Source organism: Scyliorhinus torazame, chromosome 17, assembly GCF_047496885.1.
Source record: "Scyliorhinus torazame isolate Kashiwa2021f chromosome 17, sScyTor2.1, whole genome shotgun sequence".
NCBI lineage: Eukaryota > Metazoa > Chordata > Chondrichthyes > Carcharhiniformes > Scyliorhinidae > Scyliorhinus > Scyliorhinus torazame.
This window is the reverse complement of record NC_092723.1, coordinates 162795441-162807422: the sequence shown is the minus strand read 5'-3', so window position 1 is coordinate 162807422 and position 11982 is coordinate 162795441. Positions and strand designations below refer to the sequence as shown.

Here is an 11982-nt window from a genome sequence, read left to right as displayed (position 1 = left end):
GGGGGGAGGTTGGGGGGGGGGAGGTTGGGGGGGGAGGTTGGGGGGGGAGGTTGGGGGGGAGGTTGGGGGGGGAGGTTGGGGGGGGGGAGGTTGGGGGGGGAGGTTGGGGGGGGGAGGTTGGGGGGGGAGGTTGGGGGGAGGTTGGGGGGGGAGGTTGGGGGGGGGAGGTTGGGGGGGGGAGGTTGGGGGGGGGGACGGTTGGGGGGGGGAGGTTGGGGGGGGCGGAGGTTGGGGGGGGGCGAGGTTGGGGGTGGGCGGAGGTTGGGGGGGGCGGAGGTGGGGGGGGGCGGGGAGTTGGGGGGGGGAGGTTGGGGGGGGGGAGGTTGGGGGGGGGGGGGTTGGGGGGGGGGGGAGGTTGGGGGGGGAGGTTGGGGGGGAGGTTGGGGGGGGGGGGAGGTTGGGGGGGGGGAGGTTGGGGGGGGGGGGAGGTTGGGGGGGGGAGGTTGGGGGGGGAGGTTGGGGGGGGAGGTTGGGGGGGGAGGTTGGGGGGGGGGAGGTTGGGGGGGGGAGGTTGGGGGGGGGGAGGTTGGGGGGGGGAGGTTGGGGGGGGGGGGGGGAGGTTGGGGGGGGAGGTTGGGGGGGCGGAGGTTGGGGGGGGCGGAGGTTGGGGGGGCGGAGGGTGGGGGGGGGCGGGGAGGTTGGGGGGGGGAGGTTGGGGGGGGGAGGTTGGGGGGGGGAGGTTGGGGGGGGGGGGAGGTTGGGGGGGGGGGAGGTTGGGGGGGGGAGGTTGGGGGGGGGAGGTGGGGGGGGAGGTTGGGGGGGGGGGAGGTTGGGGGGGGGCGAGGTTGGGGGGGGAGGTTGGGGGGGGGTTGGGGGGGGAGGTTGGGGGAGGTTGGGGGGGGAGGTTGGGGGGGGGGAGGTTGGGGGGGGGAGGTTGGGGGGGGAGGTTGGGGGGGAGGTGGGGGGGGAGGTTGGGGGGGGGGGAGGTTGGGGGGGGAGGTTGGGGGGGGAGGTTGGGGGGGGGGGGAGGTTGGGGGGGGGAGGTTGGGGGGGGGGGGAGGTTGGGGGGGGGGAGGTTGGGGGGGGGAGGTTGGGGGGGGGGGGAGGTTGGGGGGGGGAGTTGGGGGGGGGGGAGGTTGGGGGGGGGAGGTTGGGGGGGGGAGGTTGGGGGGGGAGGTTGGGGGGGGGGAGGTTGGGGGGGGGGAGGTTGGGGGGGGAGGTTGGGGGGGGGAGGTTGGGGGGGGGAGGTTGGGGGGGGGGGAGGTTGGGGGGGGGAGGTGGGGGGGAGGTTGGGGGGGGGGAGGTTGGGGGGGGGGGGAGGTTGGGGGGGGGGGAGGTTGGGGGGGGGGGAGGTTGGGGGGGGGAGGTTGGGGGGGGGGAGGTTGGGGGGAGGTTGGGGGGGGAGGTTGGGGGGGGGGGGAGGTTGGGGGGGGGTGGGGGGGGGAGGTTGGGGGGGGGAGGTTGGGGGGGGGAAGGTTGGGGGGGGAAGGTTGGGGGGGGAGGTTGGGGGGGGGAGGTTGGGGGGGGGGAAGGTTGGGGGGGGGGAAGGTTGGGGGGGGGGAAGGTTGGGGGGGGGGAGGTTGGGGGGGGAAGGTTGGGGGGGGGGAGGTTGGGGGGGGGAGGTTGGGGGGGGAGGTTGGGGGGGGTTGGGGGGGGTTGGGGGGGAGGTTGGGGGGGAGGTTGGGGGGGGAGGTTGGGGGGGGAGGTTGGGGGGGGTGTGGGGGGAGGTTGGGGGGGGGTTGGGGGGGAGGTTGGGGGGGGAGGTTGGGGGGGGAGGTTGGGGGGGGGGGGGGAGGTGGGGGGGGGGGAGGTTGGGGGGGGGGGGGGGAGGTGGGGGGGAGGTTGGGGGGGGGGGGGGGGTTGGGGTGGGGGGGTGGGGGGGGGGGGGTGGGGGGGGGGGGGGTGGGGGGGAGGTGGGGGGGGGAGAGGTTGCGGTTCGGGGGGGGGGGGAGGTTGGGGTTGGGGGGGGGAAGAGGTTGGGTTGGGGGGGGGAGGTTGGGGTCAGGGGGGGAGGTTGGGGTCAGGGTGGGGAGGTTGGGGTCAGGGGGGGGAGGTTGGGGTCAGGGGGGGGAGGTTGGGGTCAGGGGGGGGAGCTTGGGGTCGGGGGGGGAGGTTGGGGTCGGGGGGGGGGGGGGGAGGTTGGGGTCGGGGGGGGGGGAGGGAGGTTGGGGTCGGGGGGGGGGGGGGAGGGAGGTTGGGGTCGGGGGGGGGGGGGAGGTTGGGGTCGGGGGGGGGAGGTTGGGGTCGGGGGGGGGGGAGGTTGGGGTCGGGGGGGGGGGGAGGTTGGGGTCGGGGGGGGGGAGGTTGGGGTCGGGGGGGGGGAGGTTGGGGTCGGGGGGGGGGGAGGGTGGGGTCGGGGGGGGGAGGTTGGGGTCGGGGGGGGGGAGGTTGGGGTCGGGGGGGGGGGGGAGGTTGGGGTTGGGGGGGAGGTTGGGGTTGGGGGGGGGGGTTGGGGGGGGAGGTTGGGGTTGGGGGGAGGTTGGGGTTGGGGGGGGGGGGGGAGGTTGGGTTGGGGGGGGGGGAGGTTGGGGTTGGGGGGGGGAGGTTGGGGTTGGGGGGGGGAGGTTGGGGTTGGGGGGAGGTTGGGGTGGGGGGGGGGTTGGGGGGGGGGGGGGGAGGTTGGGGTTGGTTCGGGGAGGGGGAGGTTGGGTTGGGGGGTAGGGGGTCGGGGTGTGGGGGGTTGGGGGAGGTGTGGGGGGTTGGGGAGGTGTGGGGGGGTTGGGGAGGTGTGGGGGGGTTGGGGGAGGTGTGGGGGGGTTGGGGGAGGTGTGGGTGGGTTGGGGGAGGTGTGGGGGGGTTGGGGGAGGTGTGGGGGGGTTGGGGGAGGTGTGGGGGGGTTGGGGGAGGTGTGGGGGGGTTGGGGGAGGTGTGGGGGGGTTGGGGGAGGTGTGGGGGGGTTGGGGGAGGTGTGGGGGGGTTGGGGGAGGTGTGGGGGGGGTTGGGGGAGGTGGGGGGGGGTTGGGGAGGTGGGGGGGGGGTTGGGGGAGGTGGGGGGGGGTTGGGGGAGGTGGGGGGGGTTGGGGAGGTGGGGGGGGTTGGGGAGGTGGGGGGGTTGGGGGAGGTGGGGGGGTTGGGGGAGGTGGGGGGGGGTTGGGGAGGTGGGGGGGGTTGGGGGAGGTGGGGGGGGGTTGGGGGAGGTGGGGGGGGTTGGGGGGGGTGGGGGGGGTTGGGGGGGTGGGGGGGGTTGGGGAGGTGGGAGGGGGGGTTGGGGGAGGTGGGAGGGGGGTTGGGGGAGGTGGGAGGGGGGGTTGGGGGAGGTGGGAGGGGGGGTTGGGGGAGGTGGGAGGGGGGGTTGGGGTGGTGGGAGGGGGGGTTGGGGGAGGTGGGGGGGGGTTGGGGGAGGTGGGGGGGGGGTTGGGGGGGGGGTTGGGGGAGGTGGGGGGGGGTTGGGGAGGTGGGGGGGGCTGGAGGGGACGGGGAGGGGGGGGCTGGCGGGGACGGGGAGGGGGGGGGCTGGAGGGGGGGGCTGGAGGGGGGGGGGGGAGGGGGGGGCGGGGAGGTTGGGGGGGCGGGGAGGTTGGGGGGGGGCGGGGAGGTTGGGGGGGGCGGGGAGGTTGGGGGGGGCGGGGAGGTTGGGGGGGCGGGGAGGTTGGGGGGCGGGGAGGTTGGGGGGCGGGGAGGTTGGGGGGGCGGGGAGGTTGGGGGGGCGGGGAGGTTGGGGGGGCGGGGAGGTTGGGGGGGCGGGGAGGTTGGGGGGCGGGGAGGTTGGGGGGGGAGGTTTGGGGGGGGGGGAGGTTGGGGTTGGGGGGGGACGTTGGGGGTTGGAGGTTGAGGGTTGGGGGGAGGTTGGGGTTGGGGGGGAGGTTGGGGGGGAGGTTGGGGTTGGGGGGGAGGTTGGGGGGGAGGTTGGGGGGGGGGAGGTTGGGGGGGGGGGAGGTTGGGGGGGAGGTTGGGGGGGAGGTTGGGGGGGGGAGGTTGGGGGGGGAGGTTGGGGGGGAGGTTGGGGGGGGGAGGTTGGGGGGGGGAGGTTGGGGGGGGAGGTTGGGGGGGGGAGGTTGGGGGGGGGAGGTTGGGGGGGGGAGGTTGGGGGGGGGAGGTTGGGGGGGGGGAGGTTGGGGGGGGGAGGTTGGGGGGGGGAGGTTGGGGGGGGAGGTTGGGGGGGGAGGTGGGGGGGGAGGTTGGGGGGGGGAGGTGGGGGGGGAGGTGGGGGGGGGAGGTGGGGGGGGGAGGTGGGGGGGGAGGTGGGGGGGGGAGGTGGGGGGGGGAGGTGGGGGGGGGAGGTGGGGGGAGGTGGGGGGGGGAGGTGGGGGGGGGAGGTGGGGGGGAGGTGGGGGGGAGGTGGGGGGAGGTGGGGGGAGGTGGGGGGGAGGTGGGGGGGAGGTGGGGGGGGAGGTGGGGGGGAGGTGGGGGGGAGGTGGGGGGGGAGGGGGGGGAAGGGGGGGGAGGGGGGGGAGGTTGGGGGGGAGGTTGGGGGGGGAGGTTGGGGGGGGAGGTTGGGGGGGGGGGAGGTTGGGGGGGGGGAGGTTGGGGGGGGGAGGTTGGGGGGGGGGAGGAGGTTGGGGGGGGGGAGGAGGTTGGGGGGGGGGGAGGTTGGGGGGGGGGGAGGTTGGGGGGGGGGGGAGGTTGGGGGGGGGGGGGAGGTTGGGGGGGAGGGAGGTTGGGGGGGAGGGAGGTTGGGGGGGAGGGAGGTTGGGGGGGAGGGAGGTTGGGGGGGAGGGAGGTTGGGGGGGGGAGGTGGGGGGGGGCGTGGTTGGGGGGGGGGGGAGGTTGGGGGGGGGGGGAGGTTGGGGGGGGAGGTTGGGGGGGGGAGGTTGGGGGGGGGGGAGGTTGGGGGGGGAGGTGGGGGGGAGAGGTTGGGGGGGGGAGGTTGGGGGGGGGAGGTTGGGGGGGGAGGTTGGGGGGGGGAGGTTGGGGGGGGGGAGGTTGGGGGGGGGAGGTTGGGGGGGGAGGTTGGGGGGGAGGTGGGGGGGGGGAGGTGGGGGGGGGAGGTGGGGGGGGAGGTGGGGGGGGGAGGTGGGGGGGGGAGGTGGGGGGGGAGGTGGGGGGGGGGAGGTGGGGGGGAGGGGGGGCGGAGGTGGGGGGTGAGGTGGGGGGGGGCGGGTGGTGGGGGGGGCGGAGGTGGGGGGGGGCGGAGGTGGGGGGGGGGCGGAGGTGGGGGGGGCGGAGGTGGGGGGGGGCGGAGGTGGGGGGGGGCGGAGGTGGGGGGGGGCGGAGGTGGGGGGGGGGGCGGAGGTGGGGGGGGGGCGGAGGTTGGGGGGGCGGAGGTTGGGGGGGGGCGGAGGTTGGGGGGGGGCGGAGGTTGGGGGGGGCGGAGGTTGGGGGGGCGGAGGTTGGGGGGGCGGAGGTTGGGGGGGGCGGAGGTGGGGGGGGGCGGAGGTGGGGGGGGGCGGAGGTGGGGGGGGCGGAGGTGGGGGGGGGCGGAGGTGGGGGGGGGCGGAGGTGGGGGGGGCGGAGGTGTGGGGGGGCGGAGGTGGGGGGGGCGGAGGTGGGGGGGGCGGAGGTGGGGGGGGGCGGAGGTGGGGGGGGGCGGAGGTGGGGGGGGCGGAGGTGGGGGGGGGGGCGGAGGTGGGGGGGGGGGCGGAGGTGGGGGGGGGGCGGAGGTGGGGGGGGGGCGGAGGTGGGGGGGGGGCGGAGGTGGGGGGGGGGCGGAGGTGGGGGGGGGGGCGGAGGTGGGGGGGGGGCGGAGGTGGGGGGGGGCGGAGGTGGGGGGGGGCGGGGAGGTTGGGGGGGGAGGTTGGGGGGGGGGGGAGGTTGGGGGGGGGAGGTTGGGGGGGGGGGGAGGTTGGGGTGGGGGAGGTTGGGGGGGGGGAGGTTGGGGGGGGGAGGTTGGGGGGGGGGAGGTTGGGGGGGGAGGTTGGGGGGGGGAGGTTGGGGGGGGAGGTTGGGGGGGGGGGAGGTTGGGGGGGGGGGGGAGGTTGGGGGGGGGGGAGGTTGGGGGGGGGGAGGTTGGGGGGGGGGGGAGGTTGGGGGGGGAGGTTGGGGGGGGAGGTTGGGGGGGGGGGAGGTTGGGGGGGGGGGAGGTTGGGGGGGGGAGGTTGGGGGGGGAGGTTGGGGGGGGAGGTTGGGGGGGGAGGTTGGGGGGGGGGAGGTTGGGGGGGGGAGGTTGGGGGGGGGAGGTTGGGGGGGGGGGAGGTTGGGGGGGGGAGGTTGGGGGGGGGGAAGGTTGGGGGGGGGGAAGGTTGGGGGGGGGGGAAGGTTGGGGGGGGGGGAAGGTTGGGGGGGGGGAAGGTTGGGGGGGGGTTGGGGGGGGTTGGGGGGGAGGTTGGGGGGGGGGGGAGGTTGGGGGGAGGTTGGGGGGGGAGGTTGGGGGGGGAGGTTGGGGGGGGGAGGTTGGGGGGGGAGGTTGGGGGGGAGGTTGGGGGGGAGGTTGGGGGGGGAGTTGGGGGGGGGGGAGGTTGGGGGGGGGAGGTTGGGGGGGGGGAGGTTGGGGGGGGGAGGTTGGGGGGGGGGGGGAGGTTGGGGGGGGGGAGGTTGGGGGGGGGGGGAGGTTGGGGGGGGGGGAGGTTGGGGGGGGGAGGTTGGGGGGGGGGAGGTTGGGGGGGGAGGTTGGGGGGGGAGGTTGGGGGGGGGAGAGGTTGAGGTTCGGGGGGGGGGGAGGTTGGGGTTGGGGGGGGAAGAGGTTGGGGTTGGGGGGGAGAGGTTGGGGTTGGGGGGGGAGGTTGGGGTCAGGGGGGGGAGGTTGGGGTCAGGGGGGGGAGGTTGGGGTCGGGGGGGAAGAGGTTGGGGTTGGGGGGAGAGGTTGGGGTTGGGGGGGGGAGGTTGGGGTCAGGGGGGGGAGGTTGGGGTCAGGGGGGGGAGGTTGGGGTCAGGGGGGGGAGGTTGGGGTCGGGGGGGGGGAGGTTGGGGTCGGGGGGGGGGGGGAGGTTGGGGTCGGGGGGGGGGGGGAGGTTGGGGTCGGGGGGGGGAGGTTGGGGTCGGGGGGGGGGGGGGAGGTTGGGGTCGGGGGGAGGTTGGGGTCGGGGGGGGGGGGGAGGTTGGGGTCGGGGGGGGGGGGGAGGTTGGGGTCGGGGGGGGGGGGGAGGTTGGGGTCGGGGGGGGGGAGGTTGGGGTCGGGGGGGGGGGAGGTCGGGGTTGGGGGGGGGGAGGTTGGGGTCGGGGGGGGGGGGGAGGTCGGGGGGGGGGGGAGGTTGGGGTTGGGGGGGAGGTTGGGGTTGGGGGGGGGGGGGAGGTTGGGGTTGGGGGGGGGGAGGTTGGGGTTGGGGGGGGGGGAGGTTGGGGTTGGGGGGGGGGGAGGTTGGGGTTGGGGGGGGAGGTTGGGGTTGGGGGGGGAGGTTGGGGTTGGGGGGGAGGTTGGGGTTGGGGGGAGGTTGGGGTTGGGGGGGGTTGGGGGGGGGAGGTTGGGGTTGGTTCGGGGGGGGGGAGGTTGGGGGGGGTTGGGGTTGGGGGGTAGGGGGTCGGGGTGTGGGGGGTTGGGGAGGTGTGGGGGGGTTGGGGGAGGTGTGGGGGGGGTTGGGGGAGGTGTGGGGGGGTTGGGGGAGGTGTGGGGGGGGTTGGGGGAGGTGTGGGGGGGGTTGGGGGAGGTGTGGGGGGGGTTGGGGGAGGTGTGGGGGGGGGTTGGGGGAGGTGTGGGGGGGGTTGGGGGAGGTGTGGGGGGGGTTGGGGGAGGTGTGGGGGGGGTTGGGGGAGGTGTGGGGGGGGTTGGGGGAGGTGGGGGGGGTTGGGGGAGGTGGGGGGGGTTGGGGGAGGTGGGAGGGGGGGTTGGGGGAGGTGGGAGGGGGGGTTGGGGGAGGTGGGGGTTGGGGGAGGTGGGGGGGGGGTTGGGGGAGGGGGTGGTGGTTGGGGGAGGGGGGGGTTGGGGGAGGGGGGGGGTGGTTGGGGAGGGGGGGGGTTGGGGGAGGGGGGGGGGTTGGGGGAGGGGGGGGGGTTGGGGAGGGGGGGAGGGGGGGTGGGGGGGGAGGGGGGGAGGGGGGGAGGGGGGGTGGGGGGGGGGAGGGGGGGAGGGGGGGAGGGGGGGTGGGGGGGGGAGGGGGGTAGGGGTGGGGGGGGGGTGGGGGGGGTGGGGGGGGGTGGGGGGGGGGAGGGGGGGGGGTGGGGGGGGAGGGGGGGGGGAGGGGGGGGAGGGGGGGGGAGGGGGGGGGAGGGGGGGGGGAGGGGGGGGGAGGGGGGGGGAGGGGGGGGAGGGGGGGGGAGGGGGGGGGAGGGGGGGGGGAGGGGGGGGGAGGGGGGGGGAGGGGGGGGGGAGGGGGGGGGAGGGGGGGGGAGGGGGGGGGAGGGGGGGGAGGGGGGGGGAGGGGGGGGGAGGGGGGGGGAGGGGGGGGGAGGGGGGGGGAGGGGGGAGGGAGGGGGTGGGAGGGGGGTGTGGGGGGGGTGTGGGGGGGTGGGGGGGGGTGGGGGGGGTGTGGGGGGGGTGGGGGGGGGTGGGGGGGGTGGGGGGGGTTGGGGGGGGTTGGGGGGGGTTGGGGGAGGTGGGGGGGGGGTTGGGGGAGGTGGGGGGGGAGGTTGGGGTTGGGGGGGGGGGAGGTTGGGGTTGGGGGGGGGGGGAGGTTGGGGTTGGGGGGGGAGGTTGGGGTTGGGGGGGGAGGTTGGGGTTGGGGGGGAGGTTGGGGTTGGGGGGAGGTTGGGGTTGGGGGGGTTGGGGGGGGGAGGTTGGGGTTGGTTCGGGGGGGGGGGGAGGTTGGGGGGGGTTGGGGTTGGGGGGTAGGGGGTCGGGGTGTGGGGGGTTGGGGGAGGTGTGGGGGGGTTGGGGGAGGTGTGGGGGGGGTTGGGGGAGGTGTGGGGGGGTTGGGGGTGGTGTGGGGGGGGTTGGGGGAGGTGTGGGGGGGGTTGGGGGAGGTGTGGGGGGGGTTGGGGGAGGTGTGGGGGGGGTTGGGGAGGTGTGGGGGGGGTTGGGGGAGGTGTGGGGGGGGTTGGGGGAGGTGTGGGGGGGGTTGGGGGAGGTGTGGGGGGGGTTGGGGGAGGTGGGGGGGGGTTGGGGGAGGTGGGGGGGGTTGGGGGAGGTGGGAGGGGGGGTTGGGGGAGGTGGGAGGGGGGGGTTGGGGGAGGTGGGGGTTGGGGGAGGTGGGGGGGGGGTTGGGGGAGGGGGGTGGTGGTTGGGGGAGGGGGGGGTTGGGGGAGGGGGGGGGTGGTTGGGGGAGGGGGGGGGGGTTGGGGGGGGGGGGGGTTGGGGGAGGGGGGGGGGTTGGGGGAGGGGGGAGGGGGGGTGGGGGGGGAGGGGGGGAGGGGGGGGAGGGGGGGTGGGGGGGGGAGGGGGGGAGGGGGGGAGGGGGGGTGGGGGGGGAGGGGGGTAGGGGTGGGGGGGGGTGGGGGGGGTGGGGGGGGGTGGGGGGGGGGAGGGGGGGGGGGAGGGGGGGGGGAGGGGGGGGGGGAGGGGGGGGGGGGAGGGGGGGGGGGAGGGGGGGGGAGGGGGGGGGGAGGGGGGGGGGAGGGGGGGGGAGGGGGGGGGGAGGGGGGGGGGGAGGGGGGGGGAGGGGGGGGAGGGGGGGAGGGGGGGGGAGGGGGGGAGGGGGGGTGGGGGGGGGTGTGGGGGGGGTGGGGGGGGGGGGGGGGGGTGGGGGGGTGTGGGGGGGGTGGGGGGGGTGGGGGGGGTGGGGGGGGTTGGGGGGGGGTTGGGGGGGGGGGGTTGGGGGAGGTGGGGGGGGGGGTTGGGGGAGGTGGGGGGGGGGGGGTTGGGGGAGGTGGGGGGGGGGTTGGGGGAGGTGGGGGGGGGGGGTTGGGGGAGGTGGGGGGGGGGGGTTGGGGGAGGTGGGGGGGGGGGTTGGGGGAGGTGGGGGGGGGGGGTTGGGGGAGGTGGGGGGGGGGGGTTGGGGGAGGTGGGGGGGGGGTGGGGGAGGTGGGGGGGGGGGGTTGGGGGAGGTGGGGGGGGGGGTGGGGAGGTGGGGGGGGGGGTTGGGGGAGGTGGGGGGGGGGGGTTGGGGGGAGGTGGGGGGGGGGGGTTGGGGGAGGTGGGGGGGGGGGTTGGGGGAGGTGGGGGGGGGGGGGTTGGGGGAGGTGGGGGGGGGGTTGGGGGAGGTGGGGGGGGGTTGGGGGAGGTGGGGGGGGGTTGGGAGGGGGGGGGTTGGAGGGGGGGGTTGGAGGGGGGGGGGTTGGTGGGGGGGGTTGGGGGGGGGGTTGGGGGGGGGGGTTGGGGGGGGGGTTGGGGGGGGGGTTGGGGGGGGGGGGGGGTTGGGGGGGGGGGTGGGGGGGGGGTTGGGGGGGGGTTGGGGGGGGGAGGGGGGGGTTGGAGGGGGGGGGGGGGGGTTGGAGGGGGGGAGGGGGGGGTTGGAGGGGGGGAGGGGGGGTTGGAGGGGGGGAGGGGGGGTTGGAGGGGGGGGCAGGGGGGGTGGGGGGGGGGGCAGGGGGGGTTGGAGGGGGGGGGCAGGGGGGGTTGGAGGGGGGGGGCAGGGGGGGTTGGAGGGGGGGGGCAGGGGGGGTTGGAGGGGGGGGCAGGGGGGGTTGGAGGGGGGGGGAGGGGGGGTTGGAGGGGGGGTTGGAGGGGGGGGAGGGGGGGTTGGAGGGGTTGGAGGGGGGTTGGAGGGGGGGGAGGGGGGGTTGGAGGGGGGGATGGAGGGGGGGAGGGGGGGTTGGAGGGGGGAGGGGGGGGTTGGAGGGGGGAGGGGGGGTTGGAGGGGGGAGGGGGGGTTGGAGGGGGGGAGGGGGGGTTGGAGGGGGGAGGGGGGTTGGAGGGGGGGGGGGGGGGTTGGAGGGGGGGAGGGGGAGGTTGGAGGGGGGGTTGGAGGGGGGGGGAGGGGGGGGTTGGAGGGGGGGGAGGGGGGGGTTGGAGGGGGGGGGGAGGGGGGGGGTTGGAGGGGGGGGGAGGGGGGGGTTGGAGGGGGGGGGGAGGGGGGGGTTGGAGGGGGGGGAGGGGGGGGTTGGAGGGGGGGGGAGGGGGGGGTTGGAGGGGGGGGGAGGGGGGGGTTGGAGGGGGGGGAGGGGGGGTTGGAGGGGGGGGGTTGGAGGGGGGGGGAGGGGGGGTTGGAGGGGGGGGGAGGGGGGGTTGGAGGGGGGGGGAGGGGGGGGAGGGGGGGGTTGGAGGGGGGGAGGGGGGGGTTGGAGGGGGGGAGGGGGGGAGGGGGGAGGGGGGGAGGAGGGGGGGAGGGGGGGGAGGGGGGAGGGGGGGAGGGGGGGGAGGGGGGGAGGGGGGGAGGGGGGGAGGGGGGGGAGGGGGGGGGGGGGAGGGGGGGGAGGGGGGGTTGGGGGGGAGGGGGGGTTGGAGGGGGGGTGGGGGGGGTTGGAGGGGGGTTGAGGGGGGGTTGGAGGGGGGGAGGGGGGGTTGGAGGGGGGGGAGGGGGGGTTGGAGGGGGGGGGTGGGGGGGGGGTTGGAGGGGGGAGGGTTGGAGGGGGGGGAGGGGGGGTTGGAGGGGGGGTGGGGGGTGAGGGGGGGTGGAGGGGGGTTGGAGGGGGGGTTGGGGGGGGGGGGGGGAGGGGGGGTTGGAGGGGGGGGAGGGGGGGTTGGAGGGGGGGAGGGGGGGTTGGAGGGGGGGGAGGGGGGGTTGGAGGGGGGAGGAGGGGGGGGAGGGGGTGAGGGGGGGGGGAGGGGGGGGAGGGGGGGGGGAGGGGGGGGAGGGGGGGGGGAGGGGGGGGAGGGGGGGGGGAGGGAGGGGGAGGGAGGGGGGGAGGGAGGGGGAGGGAGGGGGGGGAGGGGGGGTTGGGGGGAGGAGGGGGGGGGTGTTGGGGGTTGGGTACCTGGTCCCCCCCCCCCGGGCCGCCGCCTGTACCTGAGCCGCGAGCCCGGCTCCGCCGCACGGACTGCCCGCCAACCGGCTCACCCCCCACTCCGCCGCGCTCCCTCCGCCATCGCTGTGAACTCTCCTGCTCCTGAACCCCAGAAGCGCGGCCTTTCCCTCGGGCCTGTCATTGCCGGGGGTTCTCGCGCACTCCCATTGCTGCCGAATGGACTATTCCCCACCGCCGGCTTCAATATAACGGCGCACTCATTCTTTCCGGCGGAGGAACAAACGCGCCGCCGATTCGCGCGAAGACCATCAAATTCGACGGTCTTCAGACGTCATCAAAAAGCGACCTGCTGAACTGAATTTTGTAGAAACTTTATTTGCAACTGTTCTTTCATCTTGGAACCATTACCTTGGAAAGTTGCTTCAGGGAGTTTTCAATTTCGTTCAGCTGCCAACCACAAAGATGGTTGGGTGGTTGGTGTACGGAGTGGCAGACAGGATTGATGAGGAT

At 79.6% G+C, this 11982-nt stretch overlaps 1 protein-coding gene across 2 annotated transcripts in view; it reads right to left on the bottom strand.

Moving 5' to 3' along the window:
• The window catches only part of trrap (transformation/transcription domain-associated protein), a 241921-nt gene extending 230269 nt beyond the window's left edge, over positions 1 to 11652 (bottom strand). The window contains exon 1 of one of the 2 annotated variants that reach the window (XM_072481554.1): positions 11514 to 11652. The gene's annotated coding sequence lies outside the window, so the exon portion shown is untranslated. The remainder of the gene's footprint in view (positions 1 to 11513) is intronic. The other variant, XM_072481555.1, reaches the window with a different exon arrangement.
• Between the last annotated feature and the right edge of the window lie 330 nt (positions 11653 to 11982).